General features: G+C 38.5%; 1 protein-coding gene across 3 annotated transcripts in view; it reads left to right on the forward strand.

The window, feature by feature from the left end:
- LOC136866257 (high affinity copper uptake protein 1) overlaps positions 1–26,651 on the forward strand; it is a 216,937-nt gene that overhangs the window by 35,823 nt on the left and 154,463 nt on the right. Inside the window, exon 1 of one of the 3 annotated variants that reach the window (XM_067143056.2) lies at positions 8,511–8,630. The exons of the other annotated variants lie outside the window; for them this stretch is intronic. The gene's annotated coding sequence lies outside the window, so the exon portion shown is untranslated. Of the gene's footprint in view, positions 1–8,510; positions 8,631–26,651 lie in introns of those variants that run through there. 3 annotated transcript variants of the gene reach the window in all.

The raw sequence follows: 26,651 nt of genomic DNA on the forward strand, positions 1-26,651 counted from the left end.
CTAATGACACCATAGAATCAGTCGAAACTAACTTGGAAATTTATGATTCAGAGTATGAAGACTTTAATTGTATAGTTGACTCATTAATATATCAGTTTACTGAGCAGCACACTCTCGAAGATTACTTACATAATGAAAATAAGGACTTATTGAAAACGTTGGCGGGGTATATTGCATACCGAGTAACGAAAAACAGGAATCACCACTAGCTTCAATTACGGAGGAAAAACTGGAAAATGCATTAATTTTAGGAACTCTGACTGGATCTCGGCTTTGTCTAGAGGATGCCTGATGAATCCATCCCCCCAGTGGTTCGACACTGTTTGCGAACTAGATTTTCATAGGTTCCAAGGAAATGGTCTAAGGAAGTGCCCAAGAGTGATGAAGGAACTGATAAATATCATCAGACCTAAATATAGTGAAGTCGACGACTTCGCTGTTATGTGTTTTGTGAGAACTCGTTCATTTATTAGAATGAAAGAACTGAATAAAAAGAGAGCACTCATGAGGTCATTGAATGAAAGCTGGACTACGGGTGCGCATGCTGAAGCTGCACGGAAAGAAATCGAAGAAAATGAACAAAATTAAGTCCTGAAAGGTAAGCCTAAATTACTAGTAATGTTATTTTTGTTATGTAGGTATATTTATTATTATTTGTATTATTATTGATTTTTGTTAGTAATTAAAAAAGCAATAATGTTAGTATAGTACTTACTATTTTCAGGAAAAGTAACAACATGCAGTATTTAATCTTGTGTATTTCATTTAGACTTTTTCGGTTAATATAATTTCTTGCTTGTTAAGCTTTGGTTTATTTAATCTATACGTGTATAGGGTACTTACGTAAAATTCTTTCAAGTAATTGGGAACTGTAAATACTAACATTTCCGGTGTATTGAAGCATTTAAAAATGATTTTTAAACTATTCCGGGTTTTAAAGTAGGTCGGCAATATTTACGAAAGTACACAAACAAAATAATAAAAATAATAGTTTTAGGCAATATCTTAGTGGTTTTCGTGTGAAAAGGTTACATTACAACGTAAACGTATTTGTGATAAGGAAGATAAGCTGGACAATCCGCACACTGATTTGTAGTAAGTTACAGCAAATACAGTAGAGAAAATACGCGACACTTCCGGATTTAGCCTTGTTAAAATGGGTGACAAGTCGCAAGTGGCGCTCCTAGTGGCTTGACCTGAAAATTCGCGCTAAATTCAAATATCAATGGAAATGTATATACGGAAATGGATAAATAAATTACGTCTAGAAAGACAGTGTTATTAAGATATTAACTTCAAAGTTGCTAAAGCAATTCTGGATAAATGAATGAAGAATTATTTAACAGGTTATTATTTAAAGACTGAAATTAGACATATAATCAAGATGTGAAATGGACTGCTTTGAAAGGGCTTGATCTTTCATTTATGCATTACTTTTTTAGCTTTAGAATTCCAGCCTGAACGTTCACGTTCTTTTTTCCCATTTAAAAGCATTGTATCATCATATTAAAACACTTGTCAACAAAAATATCGGCACATTCCTTACACACATGATTCAATGAATTTACATTTAAGAGCTGGACAATTTTCCTTTTAACTTGAAGCCTACTAACAAAGAAAATCTATAAATTTATGCTCAAAAGCATTCAAACTTTCCCTATACGCAATACTTGCCATTATTTTAGGGTAAGGCAAATTTACATCATTATATTATCTCAACAAAATATGTACATTTCTTAAATCACCCATATTTTCTTCAGTGCTTGACAACGCATTACGGCATTCCAAATGGGGTATCTTGGAACACAACCAGCCACACTCATATGCATATGGATTTTCCTGAATTAAATCAAACCCACAGATCACATCTACAACAACACATCGGTATTGAAGGTTAACTGCTGCACTATACAATATAATATGCGTATTATATTTTAAGCCTGTTAAAATATGGGTCGAGCAGGTCAGAAGATTATGAAGTACTATAAAAATCTCTTTGTCACTGGAAGAATATATATGCAAACACAATATTACTTACATTTTCTTGTCACGAGGGGAACGGAAGAAAGACCGCGCATTCTTCTCTACTTCGTAGTTACTGCAGCCAAACATAGCACATACCTTTCCCCTCATGTTGAGAGGAGATATCAAGGAAACGCTTAAATAACACCAAAAACTTCACACACAAATACACGTGCTCTTATGACAGAATCAGTAGTTCTCAGGTCAGTCCGCTAGAGAGAGCTCTAATAGCTGCCCCTCGATATCTCGCTGAGTGTCGCGTATTGTCTCTACTGTATTTGGTTACAGCGCCTGGCAGACGGTCTACGGTCCGTTGACGTCACACGCTCCTGGCCGGCTGCGCGTGACACCGTCTCTCTTCTAGCTACCGTGGGTGACTGGGCCGGCCCCGTGGTGTAGGAGTAGCGTGCCTGCCTCTCGCCCGGAGGCCCAGGGTTCGATTCCCGGCCAAGTCAGGGATTTTTCTCTCGACCTGAGGGCTGGTTCGAGGTCCACTCAGCCTACATGATTAGAATTGAGGAGCTATCTGACGGTGAGATGGCGGCCCCGGTCTCGACAGCCCAAAATAACGGCCGAGAGGATGCGTCGTGCTGACCACACAGCCCCTCGTAATCTGCAGGCCTTCGGGCTGAGCAGCGGTCGCTGGGCAGGCCAAAGCCCATTCAAGGGCGTTAAGTGCCGTGGGGGGGGGGGGTTGACAGTGCTTCACGTTGTTTATCATAACTCCGAAAGTATTGGAGATATTAACAAAAAATGTTGCACTGTTATAAAGTAATAGTTAAATTTTTTTAAGTTAAAAATAATAAATTGAAAAATCGCATTTTTGGTCTGTCAAAGGTGTTGGTCCCGCCGTAAGGGTAATCAGGAAGAGGAAACACAATTGACTTGGGATATAGGATGAGAAGAGGTTGTTTACTGATGGATACCATTGAAGGAACGGTGAATGCAAAAAGAAGACGAAGACGATACTGGACGGTTGATAGTGTAAAGATAGATGCCAGTTATGAGAAAACGAAGTGGGTAGCAGGTGACAGGATTGTATGGAGAGCTACCATGTGAAGACCTGCCGTAGGGCAGAACACTAATGATGATCATTGAGAATAGGAGTAGATGGAGACCCAGATCACGATGGTTAGACTCAGTTTCTAATGATTTAAGAATAAGAGGTGTAGAACTAAACGAGGCCACAGAGCTAGTTGCAAATAGAGGATTGTGGAGGTGTTTAGTTAATTCACTGAGGCTTGCAGGCTGAACGCTGAAATGCATAACAGTCTGTAATGAATATGTATGTATGATATGAACATTCCTTCCAAGCGTATTAGTGCTGAATTAATTTGCCCCTTTCCGCAACGATAAAATTGAGTCCTTGAGATAGATTTCTCCCGATTGTTCACAAGATATGGGTCACTGCTATTTGGTGAAAGGCATTATTACAAATTGTAAACCATGGCGTTCACTTGAGAGTGAATTTTTGGTTTATTATTTCAGGCAGGTGTAAGTGTATTTTTTGTGTGTGTGTGTGTGTGATCATTTTTAAAATTTCTTTGTCGGTAAGGCTTACTCTGTCAGAGCTAATTATAATTATATAGTACCTACGGAATTGCAAATTATTGCAAATCTGTTTAAATTAAGAAAATGAAGGAACGAAATTAAAAGGGGGCATGGCAGCAGAATGACGCCATTGCTGACTTCTCACCAAGACAACTGTGGCCCAAATATCTGTCATTTCATTCGTACGTGCTTTTGTTTGAAAGGGATAGTTGCCACATGCCTGAGTTGGAATTCCTGGTAAAATTGGAGGTGGCTATGATCACGATATCAGCAGTCACGTGAAACTACAAGCTTGTTTTAGAAATACCTAATACAGTATAGCTAAATCACTTTCAAAATTGTACAAAACCCATTGGCTTAAATGTATCCCAGTCATTCTTACCATCATAGCTCCGCATACGGCTTGGATGGCAGCCTTGACTAAGGAGGAAACGTCAACTTAACTCTGCATCGTAACTTCCCTACCTAAGTACCGTACCTAGACAGATGACGAGTAGTAGTGATAATTGGTTTAAGGGTGGGGGAAGGAAAGGCAACAAGGTTAGCGGTTAGCTGTCCCCCGTATGATTAATCGAAGGAGGAATAATAATATATAATAATAATAATAATAATAATATATTATTATTGTTGTTGTTGTTGTTGTTGTTGTTCCGGACTTTCCGTGGTTTACAAAGGAGTAAGAAGGTGCGGCCATGAATGGGTGTACAGAGAAATGATCAATGTATAATTTAAAATTGTAAAATTTTAAATTTTATTTATTTTCCCCTTTTTTTCCTGAATGAAATTTAGATGAAAAATACCAAATAACAGTTGAATAGACAAAGATAAGCTCGTAAGCTTTAGTAACAAGAATGATTTGACAACCCTAAAATGATCGGGTACATAATAAATTACAGTTTGAGCTTGAAGCTCCAAAGTTACAAATCTTCAAAAGAGCGTCTTTGCTCCACACAATTACCTTTTTAGGAGACTTTTCTCCAAATAATATTCCAATCTAGCCTCTCCAAGGCACAATCTCAATTTTACATTAGGTCAAATACAAACAGTTTTTCACTGTCTTACTCGCTCGACAGGCTAAGTTACATTTAAATAGGAAATTAAATAAAAATAGTTAGCTTTAACAGAGGCAATAAGTGCCCATTCTGCATGTCCTTAGTGGAAAAGAAAAGGTTAAAGTTATTGGCCGTAAATCAAAATGTTATGAGGCGAAACCTTGCACTCCTTTGAAATTCACTTCAAAATTCTTTAAACCCTATGTGGGCTTATTGCCCGAAGTTACAGGGGCTAAACCTATACCACGGAGGTGACTAGATGGAGAGAAAATTTTAAATTTTGGAACCTTCTCCTCAAGTTAGCTTTTTTGATACTATCGCTGATTAAAAGATGTTTGCCATTACCTTAAGCTGGTAGGCCTTCCGACGATGGGCCTCCGACACGCTCTAAATCTCTTGATTGGAGCGATGAAAAGATCACATGGCCCAAAAGGTCCCGGTTGTTATAGCGGAGAGGAAGGTTCCAGAATTCTCTGGGCCGAAGCCCCGTACACACCCACAAATTCTATTGGTCAATTAAATAAATATAAAAAATTATTGATTGGTTAAAATTTTAAGCAGGCGGGAAGAGATAGAAGTGCTAGTAACCTAGGAACACCAAAAGCAATCTACAGACAATTCAGTTTAGAAAACTTACGAAAACAAAAATTCTCTTGAACACAACCTGTGACATTAAAGTTCGGTGAATAGTCCTGTACGATCAACATAGATGAACAGTGCACGACAGTGTCCTTACTGTCGTTCGAAATAGTCCCCTCCCATAACTATGCACTGCTGAGATCGGCGATACATATCCTGAAAACTTTGCAGGAAGGCTTCCTTTGGGATGGTGTTCAAAAGCCTCGTCACGTTTCGTTGGATGTCAGGAATATCGTCAAATCTCTTTCCTTTCAAAGCGAGGTTGAGTTGTGGGAATAGGAGGAAGTCTGGAGGATTGAGATTTGGCGAGTATGGGGGATGTTCAAGTTGCATCACCCCGTTTTTTGTCATGAGCTGTTTGACGATATTGGCTGTGTGTGGGCGAGCGTTGTCATGGACAAAAAAACCATGAACCTTGTTGTGCGTAATGGGGTCGTTCCCTGCGTAGACGTTTCATGAAACGGGTCAAAATTTCAATGTACAGTGCAGCATTCAACGTCGTTCCCTCAGTTAGAAATTCCTTGTGGATAATGCCTTGACTGTCGAAAAAGGTGATGAGCATCGTTTTGATGCGTGACTTCTCGGCTCTGACCTTTTTCCGACGAGGGGATCCCGGAGAACGTCATTCCATGCTTTGCCGTTTCGTTTCAGGGTAGTGCCTGAAACACCAGGTTTCATCCTCAGTGACAATACAGTTCAAGAAATTTGGTCGTTCATGTTCCTGTTCGCAGTTCAGAACCAACGCACTAAACACGCACTGTGTCAAACAGGTCTTACACGGCACACACACGGTGCTCAACTGAACAACGTTGGGAGCAGGTGGTCATAACCTGCTGCTACGCAGGTGCAGCGTTGTGTGTCTCCTGTGTTGCCGAATCGACCGTTCTGACTTCGTCCACCGAACTTTATTGTCACAGGTTGCGTTAACTGTCCATCCTCCCACCAGAGGGGGGGGGGGGGGCGGGCGCTTATAGTCGACAGTAGAAACATCTCAAGATAAACGTTCAAACTTCTTCCAATACACAGCTTGAAGTACACGTTATAGATGGCCTTCTAAAAGGCGTTCTGTTTAAATGCACGGAGGTGTACCTCCGGTATAATAATAATAATAATAATAATAATAATAATAATAATAATAATAATAATCGAAGGAAAATAAATAGTAATCGTGCCTTTTCGAAGAACCGTACTATCGTAAAGTAAGAACATGGGACAAGTGGACCTTGGTAACTTCATATAATCGTGATCAGAAAGTAGAGTTAATCAGAGGAGGTCAAACGGGACAGAAAACTGCAGAACGTGGCGCAAGTGATCGTAATATGTGTAAGTAGAATCAGATGAGGCTCTGCGGTTGGTTTTATTTATTTATTTATTTATTTATTTATTTATTTATTTATTTATTTATTTATTTATTTATTTATTTATTTATTTATTTATTTATTTATTTATTTATTATTTTTAATTTATTTATTAGCCTCTGAAGTAAATTGTACCGGTTTAATTGTATTTGATTTTCTATCGTTGCACTTCTTGACTGTAGCTTGGGCATAAAAGCCTAGTATATCAGTGATAAACAACAGATAATGAATAGGTGATAATTTACTCTCCTGTTTGTCCCATTTTAGAAATAATCTCTCCAGCAACTACTACAAAATACATTTTGGAACTGCAGCTGGAGAGGAATAGAGATCGAGGAAAATCGAGAACAAGATGAATGTATTTAGTGACTACGTGTAGGAGTCCTGTCCTTTTCCCCTAGCCTTCCATAGATACTGTAAAAATGTATGGTAAATAATGATGAATGAATGAATGAATGAATGAACAAACGAAAAAGCCTTAGAAACACAACGTGGTTTCGGCCTCAGAGTGCAGGGGAAGGATGGGACAACCGAGAAAATATAGAGAGGAACCAAATTAGTCCCAGCCTGAAATGAACTGGATAAGAGGAAATGATGATGATGATGATGATTTTGACATCCATAAAATAAATGTATTAAAAGTTCAGTTGGTGTAAAATGTGCTATTTAAGCCAACAGTTTGAGAAAAACTGTTTGGTTATGGAAACTTTAATGTTGAAACAGTTATGGAATGCAGTTATTATTAGTTTTTCAATATTTTTTGTTCGCTTTTTATGTTCGTCATATATTGTTTTGTAAATGTTTAAAACTCCTGGTAATCTTAAATAATAAACTGAAAATGTATATCTCTGTAAACAACAAACCTGCCTTAGGTATCCTGTACCGAAATCCAAACACTGAAGTGTGCCAATTCTCACACCGTGATAGAATTAGATTTTTACTCTGTTCGAAGGTAGAAATTTGTAGTAATACGCATTAAACCTAAGTCAAAATTGATTGAACAAAAATAAAAGTTTAAAATTATTAAAATAAGCGGATTTGACCATTTATAGAAGGTCAACGCTTTAAGTTTGGCACCTAAATGACTCATAAAGGATGAACAAAAAAATAATATTCAGTCTGTTTTAATGTACTGTTTTGAAAGACACTTTGCACACTATGGACTTCCGTGTGAACGACGTAATTATTGTAAGACAGCTAACTTTGGTTTAGTAAACTATATTGTAAGTGAAAAAACTCTAATCTAAAATTTAGCACCATTTCTTATTATGATGATAATGTTATTATGTGTGATGTATAAGTTGCAGAGATGTTGAACTATAGTCCAGTCCAGCCAAAAGAATTCACCATTTTAAGATTAAAATCCCCAACCCAGTCGGGAATCGAACCCGGGGTCCTCTGAACCGTAGGTCACTACGCTGACCATTCAGACAAGTAGTCGGACATGATGATGATGATTATTATTATTATTATTATTATTATTATTATTATTATTATTATTATTATTATTATTATTATTATTATTATTATTATTATTATTATTGAAACAAGCGGCCTAGCATCTAGTTCATCGTTCTCTGGATTTCGTTTATTATTAATTGTTTGTCTCGCCGTAATTAGAAAAAGAAATCTTTAAAGAGTTATTTCAGATAGGAAGTTGAATATCCAGTGCAACTGTTTAGAATGCGCAGTCAGCTGGGTTCAATGTACACGAAAACCGAAGCGTGATTTCACTTTTTTTTGAGAATGGGCGTGCTGGAAGTGACCATTGGAGCGGCGAACGATCACCTTGACTGAACAGCGGGGACTGCCCCTATTCACCTTGTAAGTAAGATTTTCACTTCTCCACGTCATTGTTCTGGCGGAAAGTGTTCGCAGTAGGTGCCGAGAGCGATAAGCGGGGATTGGAAAAACAAGTTTACCTGCGAAGGCAGCGCCTGGTGCTGTAGAAAGTGTCATTTGGCAGGCTAGACTCGGCTTCAGCACACGTGTTCCAGTAAGCGTTCCAGTAAGTAGATATCAGAAACTATAGCATGCAGTAACCATTACCGTGTGTTACACATTAGCAACTCACATCGGCTGCAACTCGTTGGCCTACATTTATTTCGAATTGTGCATGTTGAATGAGTCTCCGTAATGATGGTTCCATAGAAGACCTCCTGTCTCATTGTGCCCGCCTGATGACCATGGTCCGTAAAGTGTCAAGATTTTAAGGACCGACACCGTGGTTAGCTGGTTCGAGTCTCGTTGGCGGAGAAAACTTTCACTAAAGGTGGTGGTACACAATTTATAATCACTAGGTTGGGCTCAATTCCAAACCTCCACAGAGTTAATTTGGAGTGAGGACATATGGCCCTGTTGATGGTGATTTGTCTGTCTGATGGAGACGTTAAGCCTTGAGCAGAAACCTTGATGTTATTCGGCAAGAGGAAGTTATGTACCGACATCGGGTTTCACCCTCTCCCTACCTCATCATGATCACCATCTCCTCACACTCAGATGCACAGGTCGCCCATTATCCGAACGTCAGTTGATAACTGACACGTTAAATATTCAAACGCACTTTTTTCAGTTTTTCTCTCGATATTTTTAAATGCACGGTACAATAAGTTTGTCACTCTGCAACATTTCGAGAAATATTCCAGCTGAGAAGTACAGTATATAGAATTACGGAACAGTATAACCAAATACTTGACTGTATGACAATACCGGGCAGCTCCATGCCAAGACCATTAAGCGCAGTGCGAACAGTGACGGCGGTGACATCTACAGTAGTGGTACGGTGTGACAAGTCCGGTAACTGCATACTCGTCTTCGCGAGAGTTGAGAAATATGCATCTCCATTCAGTGGAAATATATCCTTTATAAGCCACCAAACGAGCATTTCGCTGTCTTAAAAATTAAAAGCAGAGTTTATTTGAAGATCAGCTCAGGCAAAATATTTAACTTCTCTCCCCTCTTCTTTTGTGCCCTTTCCAGTTTCCTATAGTAAGCACTTTGAATGGACTTAGACTAGTTTTACGGTTGGATGCCTTTCCTGACGCCAACTCTATCTGGAGGAATGTATTTATTCACTATGGCATGTTTCTTTGTTGATTTGTCGTGTGGTGTGTTGTATGGTTTTGAAGATGTGTAGTAAGACGAACACAACACCCAGCCCCCAAGCTACAAAAATTAACGGACGCGATTGAAATCCCCGGCTCAGCCGAGAATTGTACTCGTGGTTCTCTGAACCGAAGGGCAGTACGATGACCATTCAGCTTAAGCGCTGGACGGGGAATATAACAACATACATGTGTTATTAAGGTTTCGCAAATGAGAGGCTGTCCTTGCGGAATAGGAGTTTTGATTACATGTATGTAATGCATATTGGAGTTACGTGAGAATATTGGCATCAATTGAACCACAATGTTCGTGACAAGGAAGAAGTTTAAGGATTTTCAAATGTCTTTTTCAGCAACTTTATGCGTGAGGAATGCTCATACTTACGTATTAAATTTGTTGGAATGGTGTTCACTCCTGTGCCAATAATAATAAGAAATACTTTTCTTGGAGTTTAAAAAAAAATTGAAGCTGACTACATTTGAACATCATATCTTAGAACTTCAGGACAAGTGCGATAATCATTTCTGATATTTAATACCTAAGGCTCTCACGGTTGAGTGTGTGAGTTCATTATTTGTTTATCTTATTGGTTTTACGTCCCACTAACATCTCCGTATTTGATCTGCTTCTTAATATAAGGAGCATAGATAATCAGAAGGTAACCTCAACACAGATGCGTGATTATCATTTTTAATAGATGCGGCTCTTATTAGTTCCCATGTCATCTTGCAGGTAATTTGTTCAGCGCTTAACATTTTTCTTGGAATATCTCTGCAATGGAAGACTATTTAGTGACCGATAAAAACAACAGGCCAGAGCGCCAAAAATCGTACAAGTTGCGATACCAAATGATTTATTGTACAGTAAAATATTTCGCAATATTCTACGCACAGTTCGCCACACCATTCCGTGTATAGCAGCACTATCGACTGTCCCGTTGGAAACCTGGAGTTGTCCGGTATTGTCATAGTGAAGTATTTGGTATTAACTACCGGTACCTAAAAGAATTTCTTTATATTCTATCAGAGATCATGAGTACCAGACCCTTGTGTTCTATACTGTCAATCATCTGACATTAATTAACTTTCAGCCCTGTCGAAAACCTTCCCTGAAGCTTAATATCTCTCCATCTGAATCAGTGGTGTAACGTTAGGGCCTGCAAAGCTTGCAGTGCAGGGGCCCCGCAGATTACCCCACAAAAATAGATAGTTAAATAAATAAACAAATTACCCGAATACCAATCTAAACGGGGAAGTTTACATAACGATGCTTTTGTAGAATGGGTTGAAATATATATTTTTTTACAATTCGTACGTAGTTATCAGTCCGCCTCTTTGGTGTAGTGGTCATTGTGATCAGTTGCCACCCGCGGAGGCCCGTGTTCGATTCCCGGCTCTGTCAGGAAATTTGAAACGTGGTACGAGGACTGGAACGGGGTCCACTAAGCCTCGGGAGGTCAACTGAGTTAGAGGGGTTTCGATTCCCGCCTCATCCATCACGAAGTGGTTTTCCGTGGTTTCCACTTAATTGTGCCGTGCTCCTCGGTTTCATCTTTCCTATACAACGTCCCTTCGTCGACCCTTGTTCTTTTCCGACCCCAACATATTAGCTTTGGGATTCCTAGGGAGTCTTTCATTGTCACGCCCTTCATGGTCCTTGTCTTTCTTGGGCGATACCTTCATTTTTTGAAATGCCGGATCCCTTCTATTTTGTCCCTCTGATTAGTGTTAATAGAGGATGGTTGACCAGTTGCACTCCCTCTTAAAACAATAATCACCTGATAGATGAAATATGTCATAAACCCTGAAAAACTATTGGAAACTTTACGATTATAAAATACAAAGGTCGTTTTATGGCCCTTGGTTATTTTCCCCAAAACTAATGAAATATTCGCAATTCTATCAACACGGTAAGCTAGCTGATATTTTATGAAAACATTCTGTTTCCTTGGAAAACCAGCGTGCTGTATTCCTTCTTTCTGTTGCCACGCAGTCATGGGATTGTCAGCCTTGTTGTAGCGTTCTTCTGTATTTCCTGAAAGGAATGAATGAGTCAGGCTGAGAGCTCCCGACCAGCCTGAGAACATGCTACGGCCTCTGCTTCCATTATGTTTTTCGTCTGGTATCTCCGTGGATTTTTTGCAATACGAAACTAGAATGCTCCTATTCTGGCCACACCCCGAAGATATAGTAACTTCATCACAAGCTATAAAAGCAAGTAGGCTCGCCGCGAACAGGCGGTCGTAGTTGCGTTGCGTTGAGTTGTGCTATTGTGGTGAGTGTAGAGTAGGCAGTTACGTGTCCTTCAGTGTGTGGAATAGTCACGTGAATTGATGACGTGAGTTATCGGTCTTGTATGGAGTCATGCCAAGCGTTCAACAGTTGTGTATTGTAATAGCCAACGGACGTCCAAAGCATTGTAACACCTAAATAGAAGCAACAATATGGATGTGAAACGATGTAAGATATTGCCTTCCCTTCTTATCATCTCTATGTATGTTGGTCTACACCAGGGCCTATCAAACGCCCAAACTCTCACGCATGCAAACTGCGGCGCAGAGTTCCTGTGCTCAGTGCATCGGTCCCACTCGGCTCGACTCGAACCAACGGTTCGTCTCTGGGCAACTCGGCTAAGCTCGGCTCAACTCGGCTCGGATTTGGAGCGCTACGGAGCAAGTGAGGAAGATGGAGACAGGGTGAGCGATTGAGACAGGCGTGGGGAAAGAGAGAGACAGCGCTATTGCTCCAAATCGAGGAGTGAGACCGTGCACAGTGCATGCACCTAGTCGCGGTCTTGTATGGACGCTACAACAGGGCTGACAATCCCATTACCGCGTGGCAACAGAAAGAAGGAACACAGCACGCTGGTTTTCCAAGGAAACAGAATGTTTTCATAAAATATCAGCTAACTTCTGTTTTAAAAGACTAGTGCGTCCGAAACGAAATGAAAGGTGAAACCTGTCAGTCAAGATTAAGATCGCTGTTGCAGGTAAAGACTGCCAGTCGGAGACCCTCTGCAAATACAGTAGAAACAATACGCGACACTTCCGGATTTAGCCTTGTTAAAATGGGAGACAAGTCGCAAGTGGCGCTCCTAGTGGCTTGACCTGAAATTTCGCGTTAAATTCAAATATCAATGGAAATGTATATACGGAAATGGATAAATAAATTACGTCTAGAAAGAAAGTGTTACTAAGATATTGAATTCAAAGTTGCTAAAGCAATTCTGGATAAATGATTGAAGAATTATTTAACAAGTTATTATTTAAAGACTGAAATTAGACATATAATCAAGATGTGAAATATACCGCTGTGAAAGGGCTTGATCTTTCATTTATGCATTACTTTTCTAGCTTTAGAATTCCAGCCTGAACATTCACGTTCTTTTTTCTCATTTAAAAGCATTGCATCATCATATTAAAACACTTGTCAACAAAAATATCGGCACATTCCTTACACACATGATTCAATGAACTTACATTTAAGAGCTGGACAATTTTCCTTTTAACTTGAAGCCTACTAACAGAAAGAAAATCTATAAACTTAGCCTCAAAAACATTCAAACTGCCCCTATAAGCAATACTTGCCATAATGCCATTACATTAGGGTAAAGCAAATCTGCATCATCATATTGTTTCAACAAAATATGTACATTTCTTAAATCACCCAGATTTTCTTCAGTGCTTGACAACGCATTACGGCATTTCAAATGGGGTAACTTGGAACACTACCAGCCACACTCATATGCATATGTATTTTCCTGAATTAAATCAAACCCATAGATCACACCTACAACACATCAGTATTGAAGGTTAACTGCTGCACTATACAATGAAATATGCGTATTATATTTTAAGCCAGTTAAAGTATGGGTCGAGCAGGACAGAAGATTATGAAGTACTATAAAAGTCTCTTTGTAACTGGAAGAATATATATGCAGACACAATATTACTTACATTTTCTTGTCACGAGGGGAACGGAAGAAAAACCGCGCATTCTTCTCTACTTCATAGTTTTTGCATCCAAACACACCACATACCTTTCCCCTCATGTTGAGAGGAGATATCAAGGAATGGCACACGCTACTATTTAATTATGTCAACTCATTGAAAACGCATAAATAACACCAAAAACTTCACACAGAAATACACGTGCTCTTATGACAGAATCAGTAGTTCTGAGGTCAGTCCGCTAGAGAGAGCTCTAATAGCTGCCCCTCGATATCTCGCTAAGTGTCGCGTATTGTCTCTACTGTATTTGCCCTCTGTAAGGACTAGATACTTTTGTAAATAGCCAGTATATTAGTAAATTGCGGTTATTCATTGTCGAGTATAATATTGTGTGTACGAACTGGATCATCGTCGATTAAATTAGTCGGTATTTTATTCGTAACACTGTTGACAACCTTACTCTTGTACAGTTTTCTCCAAAGGATTGTAAAACCTAAATAGAAACAACAATATGGATGTGAAATGATGTAAGATATTGCCTTCCTTTCTTATATTTATGTATATTGGTCTCAGTTCTCTTCGTCCTACCTGCAAAAGTGATTTCACCAAATAGGTTATAAAGATAATAGCGGAAACTCTCTCGAAAGTGCGTAACTTTCCGGCTAGACAAGGTCTGTCTAGGGAGGTAAAGTCACGAATGCTACTTATGGATCCGCCATATTGGGTCTTTAAGCGAGCGTAACCAAAGGTAAGTGTATTCGAATTTAGAGGATTTCGGCACAGTACATTGAAATAAAAACAAAATACCAACTATTTTTATAAAGAATTTAATTGGGCATCTACTGTTCATGTATATATAACTGTATAACACTTAAATGATATGAATACATTCACAGCTACTTGAATAGGAAGATAATTAATAGACCCTGGAATTATTATTATTATTATTATTATTATTATTATTATTATTATTATTATTATTATTATTATTATTATTATTATTATTATTATTTAGAAACAAGAATCAACAGAAACGCTCATGTCCTAGTCTTTTACTTCCTTACAACTTGGTCTTACTGTGTTTCTTATTAATATCATCTGTCAAATACATAATCTTATTGACAGAAACATCTGTACAGTACCTGTGTTATACCGACACATGAAATACTGAACTTGAAGTACTAAAAGACAGTTGTAGTAAATTACCGTCACCGTTTTATTTATTAAGAAAGTAATTACCGATACTGCGTTTCTAAAAGATTACCCCAGAATGTTGACAAAACACTGAATGCCTCTTGAGTTGAGTGCATTGATTTATGAATGATAACTGTTGTTATCCATTCATGTGGTATTTCTTTGGGTTCTAAGGCAAAAGTACTCTGCACATGTGCAACAAGAGTGATGTTCCTAGCTACCTTTAACTAGTTTATTGATAACCTATGCAGCTATATAGTACAAAGTGGTGGTAATAATTGTTTTAAGAGGAAGTACAACTGGGCAACCACTAATCAGAAGAAAACAAATGGAAGGAGTCCAACACTTCGAAAAATGAAGGAATCAGCAAAAGAAAGATGAAGGCCACAAAATGCGTGGTAATGGAAAACTTCCTAGGCCTCGAATGCGCTAATGCCGTCGCGGTCGGAAAAGAACAAGTGTTGACCAGGGAAGGTCGGATGGACTAGAATAGGTGAGAGCCTGACACAAGTAAGTGAAAGCAATGTCAAGACTCAGCAAACTGAAAGGGGCGGGAGGAGCTCCTAAATAGGGAGCGTGGGTTGGCGACCACGGGGCTCTTAGCTGAGTCCTAACATTCATTAATGTAATAATAATAATAATAATAATAATAATAATAATAATAATAATAATAATAATAGTGGTTAAGAAAATTAAAGCCATTAATAGACACGATTCCATAAGAAATATCAATTCAGTCACTATTAAGTTGAGTTAACCTAGGTTAGGCTATTTTACGGATTACATTAGGATATTATGTTAGCAAGGGCGCCCATACCCGGGGACAAGGTGGGGCCGCCCCCCCCCCCTCCCTAGCTCTCAGGCAAAAGTCTAGTCTAGTCAGGTGTTTTCCTTTGAAGAAAATGATTTAAGTCAATATTACGTAGAAGCGGTAGTACCGTTCCCCACCAACAGGCAGGGAACACCGTGGGTTATTCTACCACAGAATAGAAGTCGCCATTTATCTTCCAAAATATTAAAAATAATACGTACCCCCAGGTCTCTCCCCCCCACCCTCCTACAAACTGTCATATGGGCGCTGATGTATGTTAGGCTATGTACGTTCAATTACAGTTAGTGTGAGTGAAGCGAGTGTTGTGATCTCTAAGTATTTGTCCAGCCATATAATGTACTCTAGAGAGCATTTAAGATGAATGAAATATAGCTGTAAATAATAACTACAGTGCCGTATAAGATTGCTATTAACAATTGTTGTAATGATGGCAAGCTGGACACAAATTGTTGGTTTGAAGTGATAGGCCTATTGTTTGTTGTGATTGTAATTGGTAAATGAGCAGGAACAAGCATTTCAAATATCTGTGAAACATTTCTATATTTCATGTAGGGTTATAAAGATAATGTCTGTAGGATAAGTGCGGAAGCAATATGACCATGTGTTTCACAAGAAAAGGATTAGAATGAAATGGCGTATGGCTTTTAGTGTCGGGAGCGTCCCAGGACAAGTTCTCCCGTAGGCGACCTGCACGTCGTGATGAGGATGAAATGATGAACACGACACATACATCCAGCCCCCGTGACAGCAAAATTAACCAATTACGGGTAAATTCCTGACCCTGCCGGGAATCGAGCCCCGGACCCCTGTGACCAAAGGCCAGCGTTCTAACCATTTAGCCATGGAGCCGGACACATGGAAAGGAAATTTTCATAAACATCGATACTACTATTACACATTTCCTGTTACTTTTCTTGCTTATTTTGAAAGACAATTATTCTCTTTCTTTGGGAGGTTTTCTATAATATGTCAAAGAAAAGACTTGTGTGAATTAGGGACGTTGAAAATTGTTGGGATGGAATTCCACTTGAGTAGTTTCCGACCATCTGCTCTCTTTAGTTCAAATTGCGATTCTTCAAAGTGATGCTAGAAGAAAATACATAATAACTCCTATAAAATAATATAAAACATCGTTCATATAAATTATTATTCAGGAATAATACGAATGCATAACTTCACTAACCTCGCACAAGACGGACTTGGTTGCCATTTGTCACGGCGACAGTTTTGTACCCACTGAGCTCTCCTTTGCTTATCTCTCGGGAAGCGAAACACTCTAATTCCGTCAGTTCTCTTATTTTGACAATTTGGTGCGGCATAGTATCCCATTTTCCTTCAAAATACAAGTAATAACTCACATCATTACATCGGGCACGCCCACATAACAACGATATTTAAGACCCAATATGGCCGCCACCGCAAAGGATTGTGGTAGCGTGACCAGACCTCCCTAGACAGACCTTGGCTAGACAGCGCCACTATTACTATCTGGTGGCTCGCAGTGTAAAAACGAACAGCTGTCGACTGCTCGTTGTGGCTGCTATGACTTAATACCTGAACCAGATATCTCAAAATTTCACCTGTACACGAAAATGTATTGGTTTTAAGTTTTAAAGGAATTATGGAATAGTTTTTCAAGTACAAGATGTTTGATCTGGGGTTATAACATTTTATTAGTCACGAAATAAGGCATGAAAATTAACATCCATTTTAGGCCTACAGCTAAGCCAAAACTATTGGATTTTTCATGTGATAGCCTACTGTCTACCATTTTCACATATGCCATGAAGAGGGACAACTGTATACATTCAAAAATAAATTAGCATACTGTACACATGCTATTTTCCACAAATTAACGTTTAGTCATGACAAATTTCTGTTACATTTACAAGCCAGGCAACCATATGTACTGACAACCATGCACATACCAAAATTATATAATATACTATATTATGTACATCCAAATGCACTTGAACATGAAATTACATGTGTGTTACTTTCTGTAATTTTGCATTTTTTTTCTGCTGAGATGTGTAGGAACCATTTGTTTTATTTACAAAAACTTTATTGAGGATTGCAAAGTATTTATGAGCCAACAAAGAATAACAATTGTCTCACATACCTTCTACACTAACACATTCATTCATTAAGGTCTTCACTAACTTGTCTTTGACACCTTGAGTGCTTTCACATATGAATTTATTTACATTATTCTGAAAAAACACTGGGCATTTTAGAACACAACATATAGGAACATTCATTGGGGAAAATCATGTTACTTGATTCATATTTCTTCACTAATATGAGGAAGTTTACAGGGTTATGGAAATTAAGTTCAAGTGACATCAAAACACTTTTACACTCATTGTGTGCCCAACCCACAACATTATTGCCTGCATTTGCCTGTGTAGTTTGCACATCACCATCAATGATCTCATTTTCTTCATTACAATTAGGTCTCTTATCACTAATATTTAAGCTTTCATTCACAATGTAACTAATTTTCAAATAATTGTATTCGGTTAGGAATACTGCAGCATCAGTCTCACTATTGCTATTTGTGATGGGGTTAGTAAGTTATTTATGTAACATTTCTTAATGCACGGCAAAATTTAGATGCATCCAGAGTAGCATTATTGCCTCCTTTAGCCCTGACAATGGCAAATGCATTTTCCAGACAATTTTGTGTCTGTCTTCTAGTGAAGAGAAATTGAAAATCAAATCGCCCCTTCAATTCTGACTGCAAAAGCTTAAGAGCATTGATACGAGTATTATCTATCCAACCTTGAATACATATTGGGTTGAGTTTACTATTAGCACCTCTGTTTAACACAATGATCTGCCTTAGACATTTTTCAGTTTCTACCAATTTTTCTAAATGATTATAATTACTGCAAAGGGGTTTTCTATACTGCTTAGGGCTACTACATTTTGAGGAATTGAAGATGCCAAATAGTATGTCACACATCTCAATGAAATCAGCTGTAATAGCTGCAGACGGTGGTAGAGAATTAAATTGAATATGCACCTTTATACCACAAGCAACAGAATGACTCAAGGTCCGAACAGCTAAACACTCTCTCATTGGTGAAAAGGGGGAAGTGAAATACATTGTTTTGTTAATTTTGGGGCTTGTCTGGGCATAATGGTTGAATTTTTGTTGTAAAATTCTTCAATATAAGACCAGCTACAAATTCCCCTCCTACACTGCAATCATACTTCTTTAGATTGTTTCTGAGTTATTTTATCAAGTGAGGGGCACCATGGAAAAAGTATATTTTTTCATCATTTAGTTCAGTATATGGTTTGTCTGAACTGACTCCCAGAATTTTCCTCATTTTAACTTTGTTTTCCCCTTGATCACAAACTACAGTCTTGGGTACTAGTTCAGTGTCCTGAATTATGAAAAATGCATTAACATATCTTTAATGCTCTGTGCTGACATAGCATCCCTGGTCAAATAATATCCTATAATTTGCTTGAAACTGAGGTACATACCTTCAACCATTATGACCATAGCCTGATTTCATAACTCTCTTTCAGTGACATTTAAGTCAGAAAAGATTTCTGAATCTGTGTCTACATACCATTCAAACAAGTCATTTTGAGCACTATAGGTCAACAGACACTTTAGAGACATTTCATCGATTACCACAGATATGACTTTTTTTTGGGAGGGGGTTTCATATTTTCACACTTAATTTGTTACAAATCAAGAACTATGCCATTCATAGCAGACTTTACCTCTGAATTTTGTAACCAACTTCTCAATGGCCTAGTAGTAGATAAAAAAAGTATGTCTGCAAGAACCTGAATGATTTTGGAGAACAGAAATGCAGGGCCAAAGCAAAACTCTTATCTTTACCTGAGTATCTCCTCCCCTGAGCCTTTCTGTCCTTAAGTTTAGCCTGGAGTTTTATAAAGTTATCTGCTACATCATTACAAAAATTACCTTCACAATCACTAATAATATTCTTTTCTGTAGTTTTACTTCTCATTTTAGTATGATATAAACTACTTAGCCTAGCTTTCAACACGCAATTCTGTTTCTTATAACTGGACACTGTTTTCTGCAATGCTCTGCACTTTTCGTTTGCCATTTGTGAACACTCTGTGCACTCTTCCTTAACTTTGAAGGTGTCATTACTCACCACTTCATTTTCACCATCACTGTTGTTTCTAACTCCAGTTCCTCTTCGCTCTTCCTTTTTTTTGGGGGGGGCTTCTCCTGCGATTGATTTCCTTTGTAGATGGCAAAACTGAGGGGATAGATCCAGGTCAAAGTCTGAAAAAATCAAGTAATTAAAAGTAATAAAGCTATCTTATAAAGTCTACGTAATCTCATATCCTAATGTGTTCAAAATACTTACCCCTGCCATAACAAATTCTTGAACCCATTGCTTACATCTAATAAAATCAGCAATATCAATTAGTAAATCACTTTCTACTACCGTAAAATCAAGTATTCATTCTATATGAACTGAAGCTGTGTAAACATAAATCTAACCAAGCATCTAAACTCGTACTTAAATTCCTTTATTTTTCAGAAATATGTAAAAAGACTTTGCCGAACATAGCCCTCTGTAATTATTGCAGATACTGCCTATTCTAGCCGTATTTTTTAAACAATTAAATTTTATTAACATTTCCATTGAATTACTTAACAGCTTTTGATGCCCGGTTTTACGTCTACACTATGAGCCTCCAGACTAAGTCGCTGTCGCAAGTTTTCACGCCTACTTTCCGCTATTATCTTTATAACCTATTTGATTTCACTTGTAATCTGCATGTCAAATAAGTGGTTATCTGAAATTGCACATGGGACATAATCTATGGATACGTGAACGAATAATATCCATGAAATTTCATTATAATTTTTGTCGTAAATTGCTTTAATGCAAATTAAGATTAAAATTAGCGGTAAATTAATAAATACCATTATTACTAGAGAAATGTGTACATACATACTTTGCTACATTACGACCGTGAATTACACTATATCACTGCGATTCATGTCTTTTGTTCATGTAACACTTTCGTGTGTTCAGTCTTTGCTCGCTGAACTTATTTGAACTCCTTTGCTTTGCTTCATGTTACTTGTTGAGGCGAGATGTTGACTTGAGCCCATAACTAATTAATTAATATAATTATTGGTCCAGAGATCATGCTATTTTTCTTTTAACAAAAATATTTTTTGTATTACGGTATACTTTTCACCTCCTTTTTTCCGCTTGAACTGCCCGCGCTAGTCATGATGGACAAAGATATTCAGAATTCACAGACATAGCACTCCCATCGTCGGAGCTAGCCTTGGACCTCGAGAAGGAAACAAAAGACGGCACGATGAAGCGGAATGCCACAGAAGAGAGTCGTGTTATTCTCCATTTAGGACAAAAATTACAATGAAATTTCGTGGATATGATTCGTTCACGTAACCGTCATTTATATATATAAAAGTGGATGCTAGTATATTTGAGATTAATAGACTCAAAAAACTAGTGGACCGATTTCGCTGAAACTTTCACAATTTGTTCTTATTGCTCCTGGGAGGGTTTGTAAAGTGCTTTGAACGAAATCCGGTGGGTAGTTCTTTTTATGATGAGTAATTTTATGTAATTAATTTAATTGCAAAGCCGCACCAAGATTGGATCGACTTGTTGGACAGATTGTCGCTAGGCGTCAGCAGCTTACTCTATATCATGATAGTCCGGTAAGAAATGCTATATAGAGGCCTATAGGAGGAATAGCTGATGTACACGTGCTTCGCTACGGGATTCTCAGAAAGACTGTCTTTGTGGTTTTCCTACCTGAAGTCGGCAGAAGGAATGTAGTGATTAAAAGCAATGTTATATAAAATACTCGATCAAATTAATAAACCGCACATTTTCTCACTCTTAACGAACAGTACTACGGTGCCGATCTAACAATCCAAAGTTCCACTGCTGCAATGACCAGACCGCAGACAGCCGTGAACACTTCTCTGCCATTATTCCGTTAAATATGCACACTGCTCATTCCAATCAGTGCCTCAGAGTAGGAAGTGAATAGCTCGAATGCTATGATGAACCAGTTTGTTACGTATCAGTAGTATCAGAAGTTTATCTAACTACCCAGCTACTTCCCGCCAATGTTCAGGCAGGCTGTTATACTCGGTACGACCGGGTGAGTTGGCTGTGCAGTTAGGGGCGCATAGCTGTGAGCTTGGATCCGGGAGGTAGTGGGTTCGAACTCCACTGTCGACAGCCCTGAAGATAGTTTTCCGTGGTCTCCAATTTTCACACCAGGAAAATGCTGGGGCTGTAACGTAATTAACGTATGGGGCTGCTTCCTTCCCACTCCTAGCCCTTTCGTATCCCATCGTCGCCATGAGTCCTATCTGTGTCGGCGCGACGTAGAACAAATTAAAAAAAAACTCTGTATACAGCAGTAATCCCATCTATCGGAGATGAATGGCAACGGAGAGACAAAGCAGATCACAACAAACAATGGTCAATGTAATGTTATTGTTGATCAATGATATGAGCTTTCTGTATTGTAGTCCTTCACATTCAGTTCTCTTTCGACTTATAAAATTAATTATAGCGTGGACTGTAGTTCCTTAATCCCCTATTTTCATTAAATTCTATTTACCCATTTTCTCGTGACGGCGCTGATATTATCTTAGCAACAAAAATCCATATTCATAAATATCTCCGTTATCATAGCCGATAGGTCAAAATGTATAAGACATAAATGATCGGAAATTTAATATTATGTAACTTTATTTATATAGTAATTATCCATAAGACCACTAATAACACAAATATTCGAGAATTAAATTGTGGGCCTTCCTCTAAACTACCATTTCGCTCAGCGTGAATAAAGTTATTTATGGCCTAGATTGTAGCGACTTATTCCCCGACTTTGCGTACCGATTTTATTTACGATGGGACAACTAATAAAAAATATTTGAGAATTACATTTTAGGCCTTCCCCTAATCTACCATTTTTCTTAACGTGAATAAGATTATTTATGGCGTAGATTGTAGCGACTTATTCGCCGACTTTGCATACCTAATTTAATTAAGATAGGACCACTAATAACATAAATATTTGCAAATAATATTTTAGGCCTTCCCCTAAACTACAATTTCTTTCAGAGTGAATAAGATTATTTATAGTTTATATTGTAGCAACTTATTTTAGAACTTTACATACCGGTTTTCATTAAGATAGGACCACTAATAATATAAATATTTGAGAATTAAATTTTAGGCCTTCCCAAAAACTATTTCTCTCAGCGTGAAACAGATTATTTATGGCCTAGATTGTAGCGACTTATTCCCGGACTTTACATACCGATTTTCATTAAATTCTCTTCAGCCGTTTTCTTGTGATGCGTGTACAGACAGACAGACAGATAGATAGATAGATAGATAGATAGATAGATAGATAGATAGACAGAAATTACGGAAAATTTAAAAAAATGCATTTCCTTGTTACTATGGACATGACTGATACAGAAATACCATTATTTTCAAATTTTGAGCAATGTACAGACAAAACTCTTATTTTATATACATACTGTAGATGGGAACACGCCGCCATGTTTTATAAAGTACCTTTTCCGCTAGGAGGTTCATGGCCGTGCCTGTTATTTCGAAATAGCAATACAACATGCCGCGATTGAGATGTACTTTCATGTCATAGGACCAACTTTGATAGGTCTGCCCAGTTTGAAGAATGAGCTGTGTATTAGATGTGTACAATATTTAACTAACTGTGAAAAATATAGAATATCAACAATGGAATGACACTCCTAACGAAGAACAACTGGGGGTTCCCAACGAGCAAAGGCGAGTCTATGTAATCTGTATATATAAATGTCATTGTACGTTGGTATGTATGTGTTACATCTCCTAAACCACTGGAGCGGTTTCAACCAAACTTGGTACACTTATGACAAAGTATCAGGAGACAAACCGCGTGGGGTTAAGACACTACAAGCACTCTTAAGGGCGAGGAGCGAGGGGGTTGAGATATAAAAATAATCGTAAATAGTGTCCAATCCATACTTTTCAGGCTCGCTAAGATGAATAGTGACACTCCGAATTTTTAAAGTCCATTATTGTGGAGTTATGTGTGTATTTTCCAGCATAGCTGACAACTAAATTTGGTACAGATATTACTTAATATTTCTGAAAAATGCTGTTGGGGCAAGGAGACTAACCGCGTGGGGATAATACAAACCTAGCACTCTTAGGAGGGGGGTGAGATATAAAATTCAGAAATAGGGGTGGGGTGAGATATAAAAATAGTCGAAAATAGTGTCGAATCCATAGTTTTCGGGGTCACTGTGATGAATAGTGACACTCCGGATTTTTTATAAGTTCAAGTTCAGCCCCCCTTGACACAGGGGGGGGGGGGAATGGTTAAATAATAAAGTGACTAAAATGAGCGATATTAAGGAATCATGTGTGTGTTTTCCCGCATAGCTGACAACTAAATTTGGTACAAATAATACTTAGTATTTCTGAAAAACGCTGTTGGGTCACTAACCGCGTGGGGATAATATACCCCTAGCGCCCTTAGGAGAGGGGGGTGAGATATAAAATTCGGAAATAGTGTCCAATCCATAGTTTTTGGGCTCGCTGAGGTGGACGGTGATACTCTGGAATTTTTTAAAGTTCAAGTTCAGTCCCCCCTGTCACAGGGGAGAAAAAGTGACCAAAATGACCGAGATTATGGATGTACGTTATATGTGTATTTTCCAGCATAGCTGTCAACTCAGTTTGGTGCAACGTGGAAAATGCTGTGGAGACAAGACACCCACAGAAACGACCAATAATATAATCGAATCCATAGTTTTAATGACTACTTTTTTGCGTTACGTCGCACCGACACAGGTTCTCTAGAAGATGGCGACGATGGGACAGGAAATGCCTAGGAATGGGAAGGAAGCGGCCGTGGCCTGAATTAAGGTACAACCCCAGCATTTATCTGGTGTGAAAATTGGAAACCACGGAAAACCATCTTCAGGGCTGCCGACAGTGGGATTTGAACCCACTATCTCCCGGATGGGAGCTCACAGCTTCGCGCCCCTAACCGCACGGACAATTCGCCCGGTTTCATGACTACTAGAGTGATTTGAACCAAACTTGGTACACGTATGACTTACTAACAGGAAATAAATCGCGAGGGGGCGAGACACTCCTAACACCCTTAGAGGCGAGTGTGAAGTGTCGAATCCACAGTTTCGCTGAGATGAATAGTGACACTCAGGATATTTTAATGTCCCTTTGGCATAGGAGTTGAAAAAGGGTAAAAAAGATAAATTGTCCAAAATGTCCGAGATAATGGACGTAGGTATGTTCCAGAGTAGTTATCAACCAAAAATTGACACAAGTAAGTAGGGTTGGGCACTATGTCCCTGTTTCGGCACAATGTCCAAAATGTCCGAGATAATGGACGTAGGTTTGTTCCACCGTAGTTATCAACCAAAAATTGACACAAGTAAGAAGTAAGTTATTACTTACTATCCGGAAAATGTGCTGCTTGGGGTAAGACACCCCTAGAACCACTAGGGGAGGGGGTGAATATATACAGGGTGGTTCACCAGCACCTTATTTTTTTCGGAGGTAGGTAACCCAACTAACGAGTATATCATAGTCATCCGAAAACATTCTGCTTCTTTTTGGCCTTAATACAACTATACCGTTTATATAATGACAGCGAATATGGCAGAAATCATTAGCGGTAGTGTTATTTCTATTGCTTAAACTATAATGAATGTGCAAAACGATCACAGCTGCGAATAACACTATCTTACGTTTGGACAGGAAGTGTATGTAAGGACTACAACGTGCTAGCTATCTGTTCTAAGTCCTGACGCTGAACGCATACCCATGCGGTATCTTCTGATCTCAAAACTTGGCTCACCCTGGTAATAATGAGGGTTGTCAGTCTGCCCGCCCTAGTCGGTTTCTTTTCTCTGCACACAAGGGGCGCGTGTCGTTTAAAAGGCAAGTGAGCGCTATCAAGGACAAGGTTGCCATATTTTGCGTGGATTATTTCAACATGTTAACATTTAATTTATTCTAAAGTCAAAATATAAATATAAAAACCTGATCATGAACCACAGCACAAACCAATAGCGCAGAATAATTTGTTTCGTGCTTAACCCGTGCGGTGGTCGCAGATGTTAGAAAGAAAGAAAGAAAGAAAGAAAGAAACAGGAAGAAGGAATTGGCTAATCAACTCGACAAAGAACTCTCAAGTAGCCGTAAATGATCGCCGTGAGCTATTTGTGCAAACAAATAGGTCTCCTAAAATACTAAACTTAAATTGATACCAATATAGGCCTATTAAAATATGAATTTTATGCTGCTAATATCAGTGTCTCGCTTTCAGTAAAGAAAGGAAAAGTACAATTTTTTACATTTTTTTACGTCGCACCGACACAGATATGTGTTATGGCGACGATGGGCTAGGAAAGGCCTAGGCGTTGGAAGGAAGTGCCCGTGGCGTTAATTAATGTACTTCCCCAGCATTATCTCCATTATCTCCCGGATGCAAGCTCACAGCTGCGCGGCCCTAACCGCACGGCAAAGAAAACTAAAATCTCGAACTAGGGACTGGGATGATAATACGGTAATAATAATAATAATAATAATAATAATAATAATAATAATAATAATAATAATAATAATAATAATAATAATCGGAGTATGTAGTTCGGACATAAAATAGCCAGCAAACTTAGCTATATTTAAAAATAAAATGCAGTATTTATTTACCTTACCTCTATCCGTCGTCCTCGTCATTGTCTGCTAGGTGAATTACAAACCTATCTTGGTTGCTATCCGTGTCGTGTTTCATGTACTTCTCTTCTGTCTTAATGATGCTTCCAACACAAGCAGACCACCTCTCAGGACCGATCGTTCCAGCTCCTGCACGCAGAAGTTGACACA

Source organism: Anabrus simplex, chromosome 3, assembly GCF_040414725.1.
Source record: "Anabrus simplex isolate iqAnaSimp1 chromosome 3, ASM4041472v1, whole genome shotgun sequence".
Classification (NCBI taxonomy): Eukaryota; Metazoa; Arthropoda; class Insecta; order Orthoptera; family Tettigoniidae; genus Anabrus; species Anabrus simplex.